The sequence below is a fragment of the Bombyx mori genome, chromosome 5, assembly GCF_030269925.1.
Source record: "Bombyx mori chromosome 5, ASM3026992v2".
Taxonomy (NCBI): domain Eukaryota; kingdom Metazoa; phylum Arthropoda; class Insecta; order Lepidoptera; family Bombycidae; genus Bombyx; species Bombyx mori.
Genome location: NC_085111.1, coordinates 1,532,826 through 1,549,231, shown reverse-complemented (window position 1 = coordinate 1,549,231; position 16,406 = coordinate 1,532,826). Strand labels below are relative to the sequence as shown.

The 16,406-nt window shown below is 34.7% G+C and overlaps 1 protein-coding gene across 15 annotated transcripts in view; it reads right to left on the bottom strand.

Annotated features, from left to right (window-relative positions):
* LOC101745080 (uncharacterized) overlaps window positions 1-16,406 on the bottom strand; it is a 114,572-nt gene that overhangs the window by 50,698 nt on the left and 47,468 nt on the right. For 3 of the 15 annotated variants that reach the window (XM_062668516.1, XM_021348030.3, XM_062668520.1), the window contains exon 1: window positions 4,596-4,816. The exons of 4 other annotated variants lie outside the window; for them this stretch is intronic. The gene's annotated coding sequence lies outside the window, so the exon portion shown is untranslated. Of the gene's footprint in view, window positions 1-4,595; window positions 4,855-16,406 lie in introns of those variants that run through there. 8 more of the 15 variants (XM_012690412.4, XM_062668523.1, XM_012690411.4 and 5 more) reach the window with 6 other exon arrangements.

Genomic DNA, 16,406 nt, shown 5'->3' with positions numbered 1-16,406 from the left:
CAATCATATCGAGAAAGATATCATTTAGTCGATTCCAGCTGCTCTCAAGCCCACTGAGTTCCTCGCCGGATCTTCTCAGTGGGTCATGTTTTCGATCCGGTGGTAGATTCTGCGAAGCGCTACTCTTGCTTGGATCAGTGTTAGCATTACTCCGGTTTGAACCTCGTGAGCTCACCTACGCGTTAGGGTACGCTGATATAGCCACTAAAGGCCACTCAAGCCATAGGTTTAAAAAAAAATCTCAATTGATGCTACGTCATACAAGTTCAAATGTTTTTTATTAAATTATAGACTAGCTTTTGAAAATATATTATATTCCTCGACCATATAACATTTTTTTCTTGGACAAAAGGTACCAAACTTTCTTTTACGTAGCAAATTTCATGATGATTTGTTGTATAATTAAGTAGTGAAACCGTAAGAAGCGAACAAACTTACTTTCCCATGCGTAATATCAAATTATGATGTATGAATGGATTAATTTAAGACATCTCCAAATATTGTCTGTCTGTTATCATCTGAACTGTGTCAAACAAGTACAAATCTGTTCAATAACGTGTGGCGGATCGAAGTAGCATTTATTTGCATATTGTACTGTTTATAATTTTTATTGTTTATTGAAAACGAATCTTTGTGCGCGTGCCAGTATCGTTGCATATTTTCACAATGCGCGCGAATCTACGACTAACATGACATTCTTTTTATGATAAAAAAAAAAGACGATTGGAATTTTTTATTGTTATAGTGAGTGGAGCGAGCGGCTTGTATTATTTTCGCTGGCATCAGTAAGATATGCATCTAAATGGACTAAATATATCGCATCTTTACTTTACGCACCACGATACTTGAGACCTTAGAACTTATATCTCAGGGTGGGTGGCGCATTTGCGTTGTGGATGTCTATGGGCTCCAGTAACCATTTAAAACCAGGTGGGCTGTGGGCTCGTCCACCCATCTAAGCATTAGAAAACCCACCTGCTGTTAAGTAGTTACTGGAGCCCATAGACATCTACAACGTAAATGCGCCACCCACCTTGAGATAAGTTTTAAGGTCTCAGTATAGTTACAACGGTTGTCCCACCCTTCAAACCGAAACGCATTACTGCTTCACGACAGAAATAGGCGGGGTGGTGGCACCTACCCGTGCGGACTCACAAGCAATACCGTCTTTACCATAAGGGCACACGGGGCCCGTGCCCAGGGCCCCCATTCTCAGGGGGCCCCGAAGGACCGACAATTTCTCTTACACATTTATTCTCAAAACATTTTTGTTGGGCACATTGCACTTTTTCACAAATCAGTAATCGTATCAGAAGGTATTTACAAGGCATATACTACGCCATTATATCGATGACTGCGCCTATTTCAACTGTACTAATTAATAATATTTCCGAACGCATCCTACCTAATTTACTAAGTACACCATCTAGCGATCACGATAACGGTTTCCGTTATCGTGTCGTAACCAAAAAACCAGCAACATTCTAATATCATTAATTACACATTATATCATACTGTATTTGATTACTTATAATAAATGGTCATGCTCAATAAAAAAATGTTATTATAAATCACTTTCTTTACTTTCCAAAAGGGCCTCAAATTCTTGTGTGCCCAAGGGCCCCAGCCTGATTTAAGACGTCCCTGCTCACAAGAGGTCCTACCGCCAGTTTTAAGATGTTTCTAGCGTCGTCGCTTACATTGTTGATGTTAAGTCGAACTAATTATGTCAATGCATCATAACTATGTTAGATACACAATAGGTAGTATCAATATGTTGAATATTGCGTGTGTAATTTTAATTTAAAATAATAATTTATCACTCGATTTCATATTGGGATATTGTAAATTACGATTGGTATATCTCGGAAATAATTCACATTATATGCGTATTGCACGATTCCAATGTTTATGAACGGTCTCAACTAGCCGATTTCATAGTTTTTCATGTTTAATTATGTGCGTTTCGGTTCGAAGGTTGAAGCAGCTGTTTACTGTAAAAACTGAGACCTTAGAACCCATTTCCTAGGATGAGTGGCGATATTTACGTTGCTGATGTCTATGGACTCTGAGGACCACTTAACACCAATGAGCTATTCCATCTATCTAAGCGATGGTTGGTTGTATGGTTATTCGCTCAGTTCTTTAAGAAACTCTGTAGAGTTTTCTGATCTGAGTTCCAAATCTCTAATTTTCCGATTATTAATATATATAGTAGCAGAGTTGACTTATAGTAATACTTACTAGCCGTACTCGCCCGCTTCGCTGGGCATTTAAAATTAGCATTATTATTTATTGTCATTATTATTAGGGAGTCCAACACTCATATAAATATTATAATAGCCTATCCATTAAGTACATGTATTTTCTACATGGATACCAAGTTTCAAGTGAATCAGATGCATAGTTCATTAGTTATAACGGAACATCCGTAAAAACCACTGTAGATTTATATATTAGTATAGATTTGGTCACCTAAGGTGTCTTATTATCAATATGATCTGGTATCGGGTCGAAGCTGAAAAACAGAAGCACATAACCTTTAAATTGCTTTCATTGATTGATTAATACATTAAAGCAAACCGATTGACTAGTTTAAAGTTATGATAATTAAAAAAAATCTCAAATCGTCATCTTCAGAGGTACTTTGATTTATTTGGTTTTTTTTTAATTGTCATTGTAGGCTGACGAGTAAGCGGTCCGTCTGGTGGTGAGTGGTCACCGTTTCTCCTGAAAGGCAGGCGTAGCCAGGAGAACAGCGAAGCCACTGCCGCTGTGTTCAGTTTTAGGTTTACTGTTGGTAGGACCTCTTGTGAGTCCATCACCCTGCCTATTTCTACCGTGAAGCAGTAATGCTTTTCGGTTTGAAAGGTGGGGCAGCCGTTGTAACTATACTTGAGACCTTAGTTAGAACTTATATCTCAATGTGGGTGGCGCATTTACGTTATAGTCTTTGGGCTCCAGTAACCACTTAACACCGGGTGGGCTGTGAGCTCGTCCACACATGTAAGTATAAAAAAAAAGGTAGGCAGCTTTTAGGTAGGTAGCATCTTAGGTAATATACTTACGAATCACATTTTTCTTAACAATATACATTCTAGTACTATCTGAGTTTAATAGATTCATTATTTCAAGTAATTGATAAGACATGAACATTAAGTTAGGTACGCTGTTCTAGGAAAATCATATTGTCTGTTTCTCAGATAAACGACTGTAATTTCCGTATAACGCAAATTATATTATTGTGTTACATTACGTTACTTATTTAAGCAATGGTTTGCTTCAACGACTATAATAAAACAATATAAAATATGAGCCCACACTGAATTTGAATACAAATAATTATTTACCTACAAATGTGATAATGCAACATTATCTAAGTCAAATACAGTAATGTCTGATAATTCGGTTTTAACTGAATCACTAATACCTCTCTTGGCTTAAGCTGGCGAAGGCGATTTCAGAGATTTTTTTTTATTTCACATAAGTCAAAGAATTATTATCTTTGGTCATTTTGTTTTTTTTTTTAATTTTAGATAAGCCAAAGAACCTTCTTTGGTCTTTATTAATTTTGTTTCAACCAGTTAATATTGATTAATATTTTGACATTCAAGACGTTTATTAACTGAATGACCTCGAAGTTTTAAATATATTTGATTCAAAATACTCGTATGACAAAATGTTGAAGATGATAGTTTTTATTACTGCACTATCCGACATTTGGGAAGTTTGGGAATCTGATTTCAAGAAGAATTGCGTCTAAAGTGATTTATAATTTTCACGTATCGGGCTTCAGAATACACTAAACTCTAATTCCCTGTGCCCTAACGCTCTCGGTTATGGCAATTGTGATTTATTTTATTAAGAGTATATAAAATGGGCTGTAATAAGTTTCTAAGCGACAATTTTATTTACTATAAAAGTTTGGGGAGAATCTTTCATTTTATTGGCATTCTATATTTCATATCAGTTCCAGTACTTGCGTTTGCCTTAATGTTTGCATGTTCCAGAGATGCTGCTTATAGGAAATTAGGGCTAAAGTCAAGTTGTTACGTACTGCGTAATGTACGAATTTATGATAGAAAACAATGACTAATTATTTGGCAATTTAATAATTCGACTAATAAATTATATTACGTAAATATGATTGAAATAAAAAAAAATCAGATAATCATAATATATATTCCGGAATTTATATACAGTTCCATTGCTTCTAATAAAATTGTAATAAAAGCATATTAACCTTTTGATTTAATTAAATTAAATTCATCTCTTAGTGCAATAAAAAACATATACTATTCAAGGTTTTCAGTGTTGACATTTATTGGTAGTAAAATAGAGAAAAACATGTCTCTGAAATGAATATTATACATAGGTATTAATTTCCTATAATTCATAAAAACATTTAAAAGTCTAATTTGCAAATTTAGCATATTGTGAATTATGTTCAGAAATCGTTATAAAAGCCACTTTAGCTTTTATTGTACAGGAATATTTTCCTACGTCACGAAAAATTCAGCTGTTCAAATTGATAAAATTTAATAAAAGAGGTGTCACTAAATAAATACCAACAAAAACTCATATCAAACCGTTACCGTGTGTGAAATAAAATAAAAAAAAAAACAAAATAAAAATCACGAACCACAGAACATTAATTCACCACACTTTCCCGCGCGAAATTTTGACACTTAACAGATACGTTTTATTGTAAAAGCGGCCGGTGGAAAAGAGGTTAGGAAAAAAGTCTGTTATCGCGAAAAATTCGGAGCGCGCCAGACCGATGCGCGCGTCGCGTGCTGAGACGGACAAGTTAATGCGAGTTAACCGACTAGAAACGTAGCCGGTGACACTGTATTACTGTTTGGTAAACAAGTGGATTTAATTTATTTACCTAATCTGCTATTAATTAACAGTTAATCTGTAAAGTCAAGTTTTCGTAAAAATGATTCGTAGGGCCCATTATGTAACGGCACAGATCGATACTTCGTCATTTTAATAGTTGATACATAATAGGATATTAATAAATATCTGGGAACCAGAAGCTAAAACTGGAGTAATGTAGTAGTTACTTTAATATAAACGGGAAACAATATAACTAACTACTGTTTCTGTAATTTAAATTTCTTCACTATGGTAAGGTAAGGTGTAAAGTTTTGTAGATTTCACAACTTCAGTCACTGAACTTGGTACCTGCAATGTCGTATAAAGAACATTGACGTATTTTCGATTTCAATGTTAGTTTCATTCATCAACGATATTGGGGTATGAAAAATATACTAAAAATAATTTTAGCAAACTATATCTTCTATTTAACTGTCTTTATTATCAGAAACGATTTATTTACACATTTCATTTGCTTTAAAGTAATTAAAAGTCAGCATGATATTAATCATGAATGTTTTTGTTTTATAAAATATAATTTTATAATTTATTTATGGAGTCTTAGCCACAGAATGATATCACTGTTTCAATCGCAAAGCGCAAATATTATCTAAGAGTACAATAAACTAGAAAATCTCTCTTTAGATAAGCAATTGTTTCTTGTGTTAAATAATTTGCCATTATTAGGCTATTCGAAACCAAAATATAATAAATGTTACACTTTATTATCAATAGAAGTTTGTTTCTATTCAAAACTGAGTTTTAGACGTCACTCAATATATGAACGACTTCTATTGAATAGTTTAAGAATGCCAAAGTTATTGGGGTGATTTATTGTTTGAGCGATGAAAGAATCTGTCTAGTTAATTGCCGCAATGTTGTAAATCACGCCAGGTCAATGCACACTAATGACTGTTTAGTTTACAACACCTCTCAAATGTTATTTACGCGAAGCGCAAATTAAAAATCTCGATAAACGACAATTAAAAATGTTCGCTTAAACCCGCCTCAATCATTTTCACGTTTCGGTTTAAGAGTCCGTTCGGATCGTAATAAATTATAACATGGGCAAGTAATCATTTGGCATGACTTCGGAGGCGGAGAAAAAAAAAAAAGTATTTAATAAAATCTGTAGATACAAATAAAAGTTTTGGTTTTAAAATAAATTGTGCATTGTATTAAACATAGAGAAAACAGTGATCGAACTCTAGTTAGTGAGTGAAACTAGAAAATCTGTTATTTGTTATCTGTATTAAATTTAATTAATATGTAAATTATTCGATAGAGATATGACAAAAGTCGTCAGCTGTGGGCAGCTGCTTATTTGCGTCAGAAAACTTTAAGCTAAATAATAAAATACATGTAGTTCCTTCGAGTAATTTATTCCTAGATCATCGACCATGACACGTTAGTATTCTACTGCCAACAGTACAGTCCCCAAAGTCAAGTTAGCTGACGTTAGTAGATGGATAGACGTTATAGTGTCTTAAATATAACCAGGCTATTAAAAATATAATTAGTTATGGAAATTCGAGAACGTACTTAATTATAGACTAGAAACAATAAGTTAGAAATCAAATTTTATCTCTGGTGGTAGGACCTCTTGTGAGTCCGCACGGGTAGGTACCACCACCCCGCCTATTTCTGCCGTGAAGGAGTAATGCGTTTCGGTTTGAAGGGTGGGTTAGTCGTTGTAACTATACTGAGACCTTAGAACTTATATCTCAAGGTGGGTGGCGCATTTACATTGTAGATGTCTATGGGCTCGAGTAACCACTTAATACCAGGTGGGCTGTGAGCTCGTTCACCCATCTAAGTAATAAAAAAAAAACAAAAACACATTTTTAGGTTTTCTAACTCTGGCATGATTTCATGACATCTGACATGATTTTCTGTGACATTTATATTTCCTCAAATTATTTGCGCAGCATATCCGAAGTAATCCGAAATCGATGGTGTTGCATTAAAAACATTTTCTGGAATTCCAAAATCGAATATAAAAAATAGCTTAATCACTTATTAACACCTGAATGCAGTAAAGGACGATAACCAAAAAAACACTACATTTTAATGTTCACAAATTAACAGACTCACAGAAAGTCACGTTATATCAAAACATGAGATCCAAACTGAAGTATGCAATCCGATGCAATGTTATTGTAAATATCAAATTGAGCACACGCGACCTTGGTTGTTTGCTAGAAATTTCGAACACGTGGTAGAACTAACCGCACGTGTTACGCATTGAAAAGTCATAAAAGTAAATGATATTTTGAAAAATATAATTATTGTAGAGCCCAGATATAAGGAATTAAAATTTATTTCAACACGCCTATTTCTACAGTTAATGGCGTTCCTGAAAACAAAGATTTGATGAGAATTCTGCTGTTTCCGATCAAAATAACACATATATACAATATAACACACAATAATTTATTATGCCGATATTGCGTTGCTTTGCAGTGTTTGTACTGCACGCAAAGGAACGATAATGAAGATTGTCGACAGTAAGGCATCTACTATCTGAAGGAGGGCGAACGCAAACCGTTATTAATTGAAATAGGAAATATGAACTTAGTCAAAAGCGTTTAAACACCATGTTTGGTAAAACTGTGTGTTATTAGCGTTCGAGTGGCCTCCTTATGGATCAACATCACGTGTACAATGATCATATATCTCTATCAGAAGAGTCATAGGACATATCCGAGGACATCACTTTTGACGGCTGTAAATGTGAGAGTGGAGAAGGTTATGTCGGCAGGCTGACAATACACGTGGTAGAGGTTGCGGGCTTCTTAATATATTCGTGAGTCATTGAGAAAAATTAAGTAAAAGCTAGTTTACATACAGTCACACGACCTTTAAAGAAAATTATACAACTGTAGTCTGTGCGGATATGGACCAGAAAATTCGAGCAACTAGTAACTCTTCTTTGTCAGATTAATTAAGACTCTAACCTTATTTTCCTACCCAACTGTCTCTGTAACTGTTTTCACGATGTTATTCCATCGCCGTGGATGTCATTCGTGAACATGTGTTAAGTGCTTATTTCATTATAAAATTGGTAAGACATGTAGATAAGCTTCTGTAGAAAATAAATACACTTGTCATCTTGGAATGTAGGTACATGTTTGTTTTTTACTATTAACATTTAACAAGACCTGATTATGTAACCGTATCTACGTTAAAATGTTGTTTATTGACTGTCGTTTTATTAAAATCGATTAAATCATTACATTGCAAAATCGATTCAATGATAAATTATGAAATAACAGAAATGCCCTTAATACACAAAAATGCATGCGCAGAAGACATTAGTGTCGAGTATGAATACGATTTGTTTATCAAATAATATATATAATCGATTGACATTGGAAAGCGAATGTTAAATCGTTATCGGCCACGTGCACGAAACGAGACGAATCGATTACAATTCGCTATCGGGATGAAGATGGAAAAGCTTGACGGTCAGTTTTTTTTTTCAGGCCACCTTCAGACCTGACACGAGCCTACACGGTTGATAAATTGCTCGTTTCTTTTCAGTTTAAGATTTTCACTACTCACTTTCACGAAGAAGAAATAGAGGTATAACAAAATTATATTTAGGAACATTTTGAATCTGCGTAATTATTGTTAAAAAGGTTTGCTATTTTTTTTTGACATTTTAAACCAAACTAGATGATGATTTTTTTTTTATAACGCCATCTTGTTGTGTCTTTAAAGCGGTTAATTGCCCTCAATTAAGAAAAATAGTATTATTATTCGCCAATAGATGTCGGGAAGAGTTGATTATTGAAAACACGAATAAAACAACATTTTCTGAAAATGAATCGTAGCTAGATCGATTTATCGCCCCCGAAATCCCCTGTATACTAAATTTTATGAAAATCGTTGGTACCGTTTCCGAGATTCATATTATATACATATAATTATGTTTACATTAAATATGTTTACGTTATTTATTTGTGTATGTATATATATGTAGTCTAATATATTATGTATTAGTGTTTTTTTGTTTTTGTTTTTTTTTATTAAGTTCTTGTCTAGATTGTAAATTGTTTAGATTGTATTCTTCTACCCACTCATTTAAAGCTTTCCTTCGTTAAGAACGGTTAGCTGGTAGAAAACTCAATTGTTGAGTTAAGCTCGCCATTTTTTATATCTTACGCAATTATTGTAATATTAACTGTGTGTACAATAAAGAATAAAGAATAAATTAATAAACAAGTATTGCTCGTTTAAAGGTATAAGATTCATTGATAAATTTATTTCTGTTCTAAGGTGAATTAAAACGAGTTTAAGACGTTTTCAAATACAGTTTTCAAGCCTATCTTAAATTGTATGTAAAGTGTGTTGATACATCTACAACGGTTGCACTTAGATCACTTGATCATCTCCCAACATAAGACACATGAATTTGGTAGTAAGCAATAACTACCTATAATTTGATTAGCACTTGAATTTTTTTGTTACATGTTTTTAATTTTATGGCTCGTATCGCCGGGCAACCTCAAAAGCCACATAATCTGACAACGTCATACATTTTGTTACACCGTAGTGTAATCTTATTTCATTTAGCTTTTAGGTATATTATTTTTCTACTCGTTTGCAGAAGAAGCAGAGAATAGTGAAACATTTCTATGTTTTATTTAAACAATTTTTTTTTTACTAACAATCACGCCACGTTAACTGGTCCCATGATAAGTTCGTAAAGAACTTGTGTTACAGGTACCAGATAACGGAAATAAATGTAAGATTTTTATTAGACACATACATATATTTAATATACATCCATAACCCTGGAAAAGACATTTATATTTATCATACAAATATCTTCCCTTGGCGGGATTCGAACCCGCGACCCCCTTGTGTAGTAACCATGTCACTTACCACTACACCAGACGGTCGTCAATTGTCACCAATTATTTGAATAGTTAATTTGTCTTCGTCTGAAATACTTTTCATTTTATCCCTGTTTTTTTTTTGCTTTTTGGTTAGCATTTACAATAATATACTATAACAATACATATTATTTCTCTTCGATTTGCATACCTTCGAAATGTGTATGCGGTCTGATGGATAAAAGCCTACTTCGATCAGTGAGATTGGCAATCCTGACGCCTATAAAAGGTCATCAAGTCCGAGCATTTGTTTTTTTTTTCCAGGCAATTGAAGGTAATTTGTAATAACAATTTGTATTTGTCGTATATGTTTAATGTGAATTAAGCAGTTGGAAGTTATGCGTTTTGTTAAGACATGTCGCTTCCAACTTTAAGTGTAATCAAGCGGCGGATCAAAGGGAACAAATTGTAATAGTATTTAAAAAAAAAGGCAAACGTTCCAACTCCATACAAATTTGAGTTAACTTTTACGCTATCGAGAACGTTAAAAAGCTCGCGCACTACGCACACTGATAATGATTTCGGTTATGGTGGCGAAGCTTGGGGGAGGGAGGCTATGTCCAGCAGTGGAGATGAGTGGGGTGAAAAAATAGGGTAGTTGTTCCTTTTTGTGATGAAAATAATAAATATCAAAAAGCAACGGTGTTAAATAAAGCCTATCGAAATTATCCAATACGAAATTGATTTTCTGGCAGCCTTACATACGCAGGGCGAGGCCGGTGTCCGGTTTCATATGTCACACACTGCCGCGTTTTAATTAAAAAACCAGTGAAAATAACATATGACTTCGCGGTTCGGAAATTGAACAATAATGTCAAGTATACAGAATTACTTAACAATATTTTTATTATACTCTTTTACGAGCCTAAATTAATTGATATAGTCAAGGTTTCCAGGGCTTACCAGAGCCCATAGTCATCAACAAGTATACCATTATTATATAGTGTTGTAAATCCGCATGTATTAATTAATACAATCATCCCCCTATATTTCCTATATCTTCTTTTTAGTATTTGTTATTGTCTTAGAAGACAGACGATCATACGTCTCACACAATCGTTAGTGGTTGCTGTAGTTCATGGACATCATCATTCTGGTACAGTCCTGCCAGTTCTCTATAAGTAAACCGCCAATTGCCTTAGAAAATAGAGAGACGTTGTTGCCAAGTGTTACTGTTACCTATCTGCTACTTTTATAAAGCTAGTTATTGTAAGCCCGTATGGGCAGGTGCCACCATCTTGCTCTTATCTATCGCAAAGCAGTTCTACGTTCCGGCTTGGAGACTGGGACAGCCAGTTCACAATACAATAGACATTGGTCATATATCTCAAGGTGTATGGCAACATTCACGTGATGACTGATCATGTCTATGGGCTCCTTGACCATTTAAACGGGTGGTTCGCGAGCTCGTTCACCTGTTTGGCGGAAATTCTTCCCTGTGTCGATACCTTGTAATCGGTGACACCGTTGCGATATAAGCACGCAACATCCTGATATCTCCTGTACCTTCTTCTTCACATCTACCGCGAAGCGTGCCGGTTTTAAGGGTGCAACTTGCATTATCTCAAGGTTACAAGGCAGTATTTGTTTTTGTTTACTATAAACTCCAGTAACAAGGTAACGGCCGGTGTATTTTGGAGCTTGTCTAAAATAAAAATAAAAATTTTCGCAACAAGAGAAGGGCTACTTGAGTGATACGTACACATTATATAATTATAGTAGATTATGTAATAATCGAGGCACGTACACGTGGTCCCTTGGTGATCGTTCTGCGCCTAAACGCACATTGATGTTATCGGCAATAAGACGAGAGCCGTAAGTTAAGAGCGCCAGCGATTTGCAGAATTAGTTGTTGGACGACGATAGAGCAGGCGGTTAACTGACCAACGTCGAGCGTTCGGGAGAAATAAATAGTTAAGTAGTGATGCTTCATTTAAATTCAAATTTTCAACAAAATAAAAACTACTGAAAACACGTTGTGAAACTAGAATTTCAGTCTCCGTCTTAACAGTACAACGGCTGCCCAACCCTTCTAACCAAAGCGCATTACTGCATCACGGCAGATATAGGCAGAGCATGGTACCTACCCGTGCCGACTCATATTAAGACGATAAATTGACAAAATCGCTTGCATCTTAGGTTTTACGCCGCTAGTATAAGCAATACGCACGAAGAGAACGGACACCTGTTATGATTACAGCAACCGAACGAAAAGATCATGTACCTAGTCCGTCGTGCTAAATAATATTTGGTAAGACATAATCGCTAAATAAACTTATATTGAGTAACCTTTCAATAATTCTGATAAACTTTATTTTATTTTGATTTAAATATTATGTAATTGTATATGAAATTTTATGGGCTTAAGTTGCCTGAGATAAACGCATTTTTGTTTTAATAATACGTACGAATATAATATTATTTATAGTTTGGTTACAAGTCCCTTTGCTGGAGAAGTTCATGATTGGAGTACTTGTGGGATTATCGCATGACAATACTACAGCCTAGGTTCGTATGTCTTGGTTTGTTTTTCTTTTATTGTTAAGACGTAGTTGCGAAGAAGGGCTCGGCGAGTAAATTAACCCACAGACACAGCCCACTGAGTTTCTCGCCGGATCTTCTCAGTGAGTCGCGTTTCCGATCCGGTGGTAGATTCTGCGATGCACGGCTCTTGCTAGGGTTCGTATTAGCAACAACGTCAGGTTTGTGCCCCGTGCTCACCTACTCGCCCGGTTACGCTGATATTGTCTCTCAAGACCTTCAGCTTAGGTAGATCTTCAGATCGCAAAAGAAGTGATATAGATTACCCTACATCTATACTATTGTCCAGTTCAGGTTCGTAGTGTTGTTTTATTTTTATTGCATATATGGTTGGACGATCTCACGACCCACCTGGTGCTAAGTGGTTACCGGAGCCCATAGGCATCTACAACGTAAATGCCGCCACCCATCTTGAAATATGAGTTGAAAGATCTCACTTTAAACAGTACAACGGCTAAGCCCTTGTACCTTAGCAACAATATTTCTAGATTTACTTTTTGTCTGGCGTAGCGGTCCCACGGTCGACTGGTCGCAATAAAAAAGCATAATAACCTGGAGTTAACTTTGAGCTTTAAAAGCCTGTAATAAGATTTACGACGCTTTCAAGTCGTAGTAGAATTGCAAATCTGAGTGCCTGTTGTTTTGCAATGCCAATGAAAAAAATCGTATTTTCGTTCAATTTGATTCAAGTAATTGAAATCTTACGAAAATGGCGCCTTGTTACTATCCCTCTTTTTTGGCTGGAATGCAATTAAATGCGTTCCGTTTTGAAGGGCGAGAGAGCGACTAAAAACTAAAACAATGTAATTTAGACCCGAACCTCAGACCTCAAGGTGGGTTCATGTCACAAAGCAACATCAATACCAAAACTCGATAATTAAAATAGATTACCATTTAGAAGTCACTCCCTCAATCTTCGGTCGAGAGCAAGCAGTTGTCCTTAATAGCCCTCCCCGTTCCAATGTTTCGAAGACGTCACTTATTCATCTATCTATACTATCTATATCTATACTAATATTATTATATTATTATTATTATTAATACTTTATTTCAGTTTTTTTTTAAACCATAACATGTTGTTAGTAATAATTACTTATAATCTATATTAAAAAAATCTAACATATAACTATCATTATATACATTTTATACCATTACATATTTTTTTTCTCCTTCCAAGTCCCTACTGCAAAGGCTATTGATCAGCAGTCCCTTGATCTTGCTCGATATGATTTTCAAAAGACTGTTTCCACTGTCACGGACTCGACGCAATAACGATGCATATTATAAAGAGGAAACATTTGTTTGTTTGTTTGTATTGAATAGGCTCCAAAACTACTTAACCGATTTGAAAAATTCTTTCACTGTTTGGAAGCTACACTATTACCGAGTGAGGCAATAATATATTTTGAAAAAAAAATTGGGATCCTTACTAAAACTCCAATAATGTAACCCAAGATGTAAAAAAATTAACTAAAATATTTTTTACATCGCGTGCCCTGCGAAAACTATTTATGTTAGAATAAAATAATGTACTATGACTTTGTAGAACATATTATTATTTAAAAGTATCGCGACAGCACATGTCTAACTATTATAGTTATGCCGCAACAAGTATTCTTTTATTTAAAAAAATAAAACAACGTCAAATATCGTTGAAATTTTTGTTAAAGACCCGAGCGGAGCTGGAGGGTGCCGCTAGTATGTTTTATTACATACTATATTATATTCTCGTTTACATAACATTAAAGGTAGGTTAAAAATGTATAGTTGCACAGACACAGTCCATTCAGCGTGAGAGCCGCGTAACTCGCAAATAAAACTACAATATGTCGAACTAAATACGACAATGTATTGTTCAGAGTCACGAATAATCTGTTTTCAAACTTAACGATGGTGTCAAGTGACTATGTTATTAGCTACCAATGGACAGACCTTCGAGCCGTTTCACTGCCGAGTTTTTTTTTTTTTTGTTTTTTTTTTTATGGCTTAGATGGGTGGACGAACCCACAGCCCACCTGGTGTCAAGTGGTTATCGCAGTCCATAGACATCTACAACGTAAATGCGCCACCCACCTTGAGATATAAGTTCTAAGATCTCAGTATAGTTACAACGGCTGCCCTACCCTTCAAACCGAAAAGCATTACTGCTTCACGGCAGAAATAGGCATGGCGGTGGTACCTACCCGCGCGGACTCACAAGAGGTCCTACGACCAGTAATTACGTAAATTATAATTTTGCGGGTTTGATTTTTATTACACGATGTTATTCCTTCACCGTGGAAGTCAATCGTGAACATTTGTTAAGTACGTATTTCGTTAGAAAAATTGATACCTGCCTGGGATTCGAACATCGGTGCATCGCTCAACACGAATGCACCGGACGTCTTATCCTTTAGGCCACGACGACTTCTAGGGAAAGCAGGTTGCGGTTTATTTCGTTGTGGAGTTTCGTTTTGAATCAACATGCGACAATCGTTACATAATTGAAACTTAATGTCTCAAGGCAAGTGGATATGTTAATGTTGTTTTGTCCATGGGCTCAGGTAATGACTTTACACGAGATAAACCGCGAGGTAGCATTGTAATAAAAAAAGTTTAAATTAATAATAATTAACTGAAAAACAAAAAGCGATTATAAACAAAATATGAGTCGTCTATTATCAAAGGTGGCAATCTGTGCATTTGGACAAAAAAAATTTATTGATATGTCAATACAGATTGATTTGAATATAATCGTCTCCTTCAAAGAATACGGTTCAAAACCTGCATTAAATAAAGGTTAATACTTAACCTGTTATTTATCTAAGATGTCGTTCAGAAGAGTTTTGTGACTGCCAATGGAATACAAAGTCAATAATTCGTTTTTCTGATTTACCAATAATTGTCCAAAAGTCACATTGCCGGCTTTGATAATAGTCGACTCATATAATCGATTTTATCAATCGACAAAAACATACACCTTAAATCGTTTGTATTGGATACGATTCCTTGATTATACATTCAAATAAAGTCTGTATTTAAAGGAGGTGTAGATAAATTATTGGGTGCCTTCTTTCATACCAGCACTGACACAACAGAGGACCGCTTAAAGTATTTTTAGTTTGAGGATCGAAGCAAAAAGAATTACCATTTCGCGCGAGTACCTACCTGACTGACTCTTTGAGAGGTCGTTGAACTTGTTTACTCAATACCATTTAAGGATCCAAAGTTCAACTAATTATTATTTGTACGATGGTTAGACTTCTTTATACCGAAAGTTTTTATGTGGAAAACATTATGATTTTTTTTTTGAGTTTTTTATTCGCATAATTTTGTTCATAAAAAATTATGTTATTCTTTTTTGTTTTGTTGTTGTTGAGGAATTAGGTATTGTAGCTTGATTTTTATAATCGTAAATCATTAGATTCATTTGTTATTCATTGACGCTGTAATGTTTCTAAAGTGATTATATACTATTTAATTTTGTTATAATATGAAGAGTATACATTTTTTTTGAAGTGAAAACTTCTTTAGAATCGTTGTGATTTCAAACCGGATGCAACGGAAAAAACGACAGGTAAGAGACACAAATACAAAAATGTGTAGGATGAAGCCAGCAAAGAATGAGACAAAAATATACATACTATTTAATACAGCGCCATCTGTGAGATTTTTTAATACTAACGTGTGTATGAAAGCTCTTGTAGTAAATTTTAATTTAGGATTATACGTGAAATTAAAATATCAATTCACAGAGGGCGCTACCTTACAATTATTTACTAATGACAAAATTTTACATATACTTAAGACGTTTAGGATAATTGTATTTTAATTTTGGAAGGTTTCACTTCTACCACGTGTGAATTGCACACATTTTGTTTTTTCTATATGGACTTTTCTTCTCTATATCTTCTTCTTTTCTATATCGATAGATACTGTTCCTATTTCCTTGAAAGCTTCTTCATAATTATTCCAAACTTACGACAGTTGTTGCAATTGAATGAAATAGACATAATTTTTTTTTTGGATTTTATCCCGCGTATCATTTTTAGTTGACTGTTTAATAAGAAATTATTTCAACCTCAATCCGTAAAACAAGGAAAC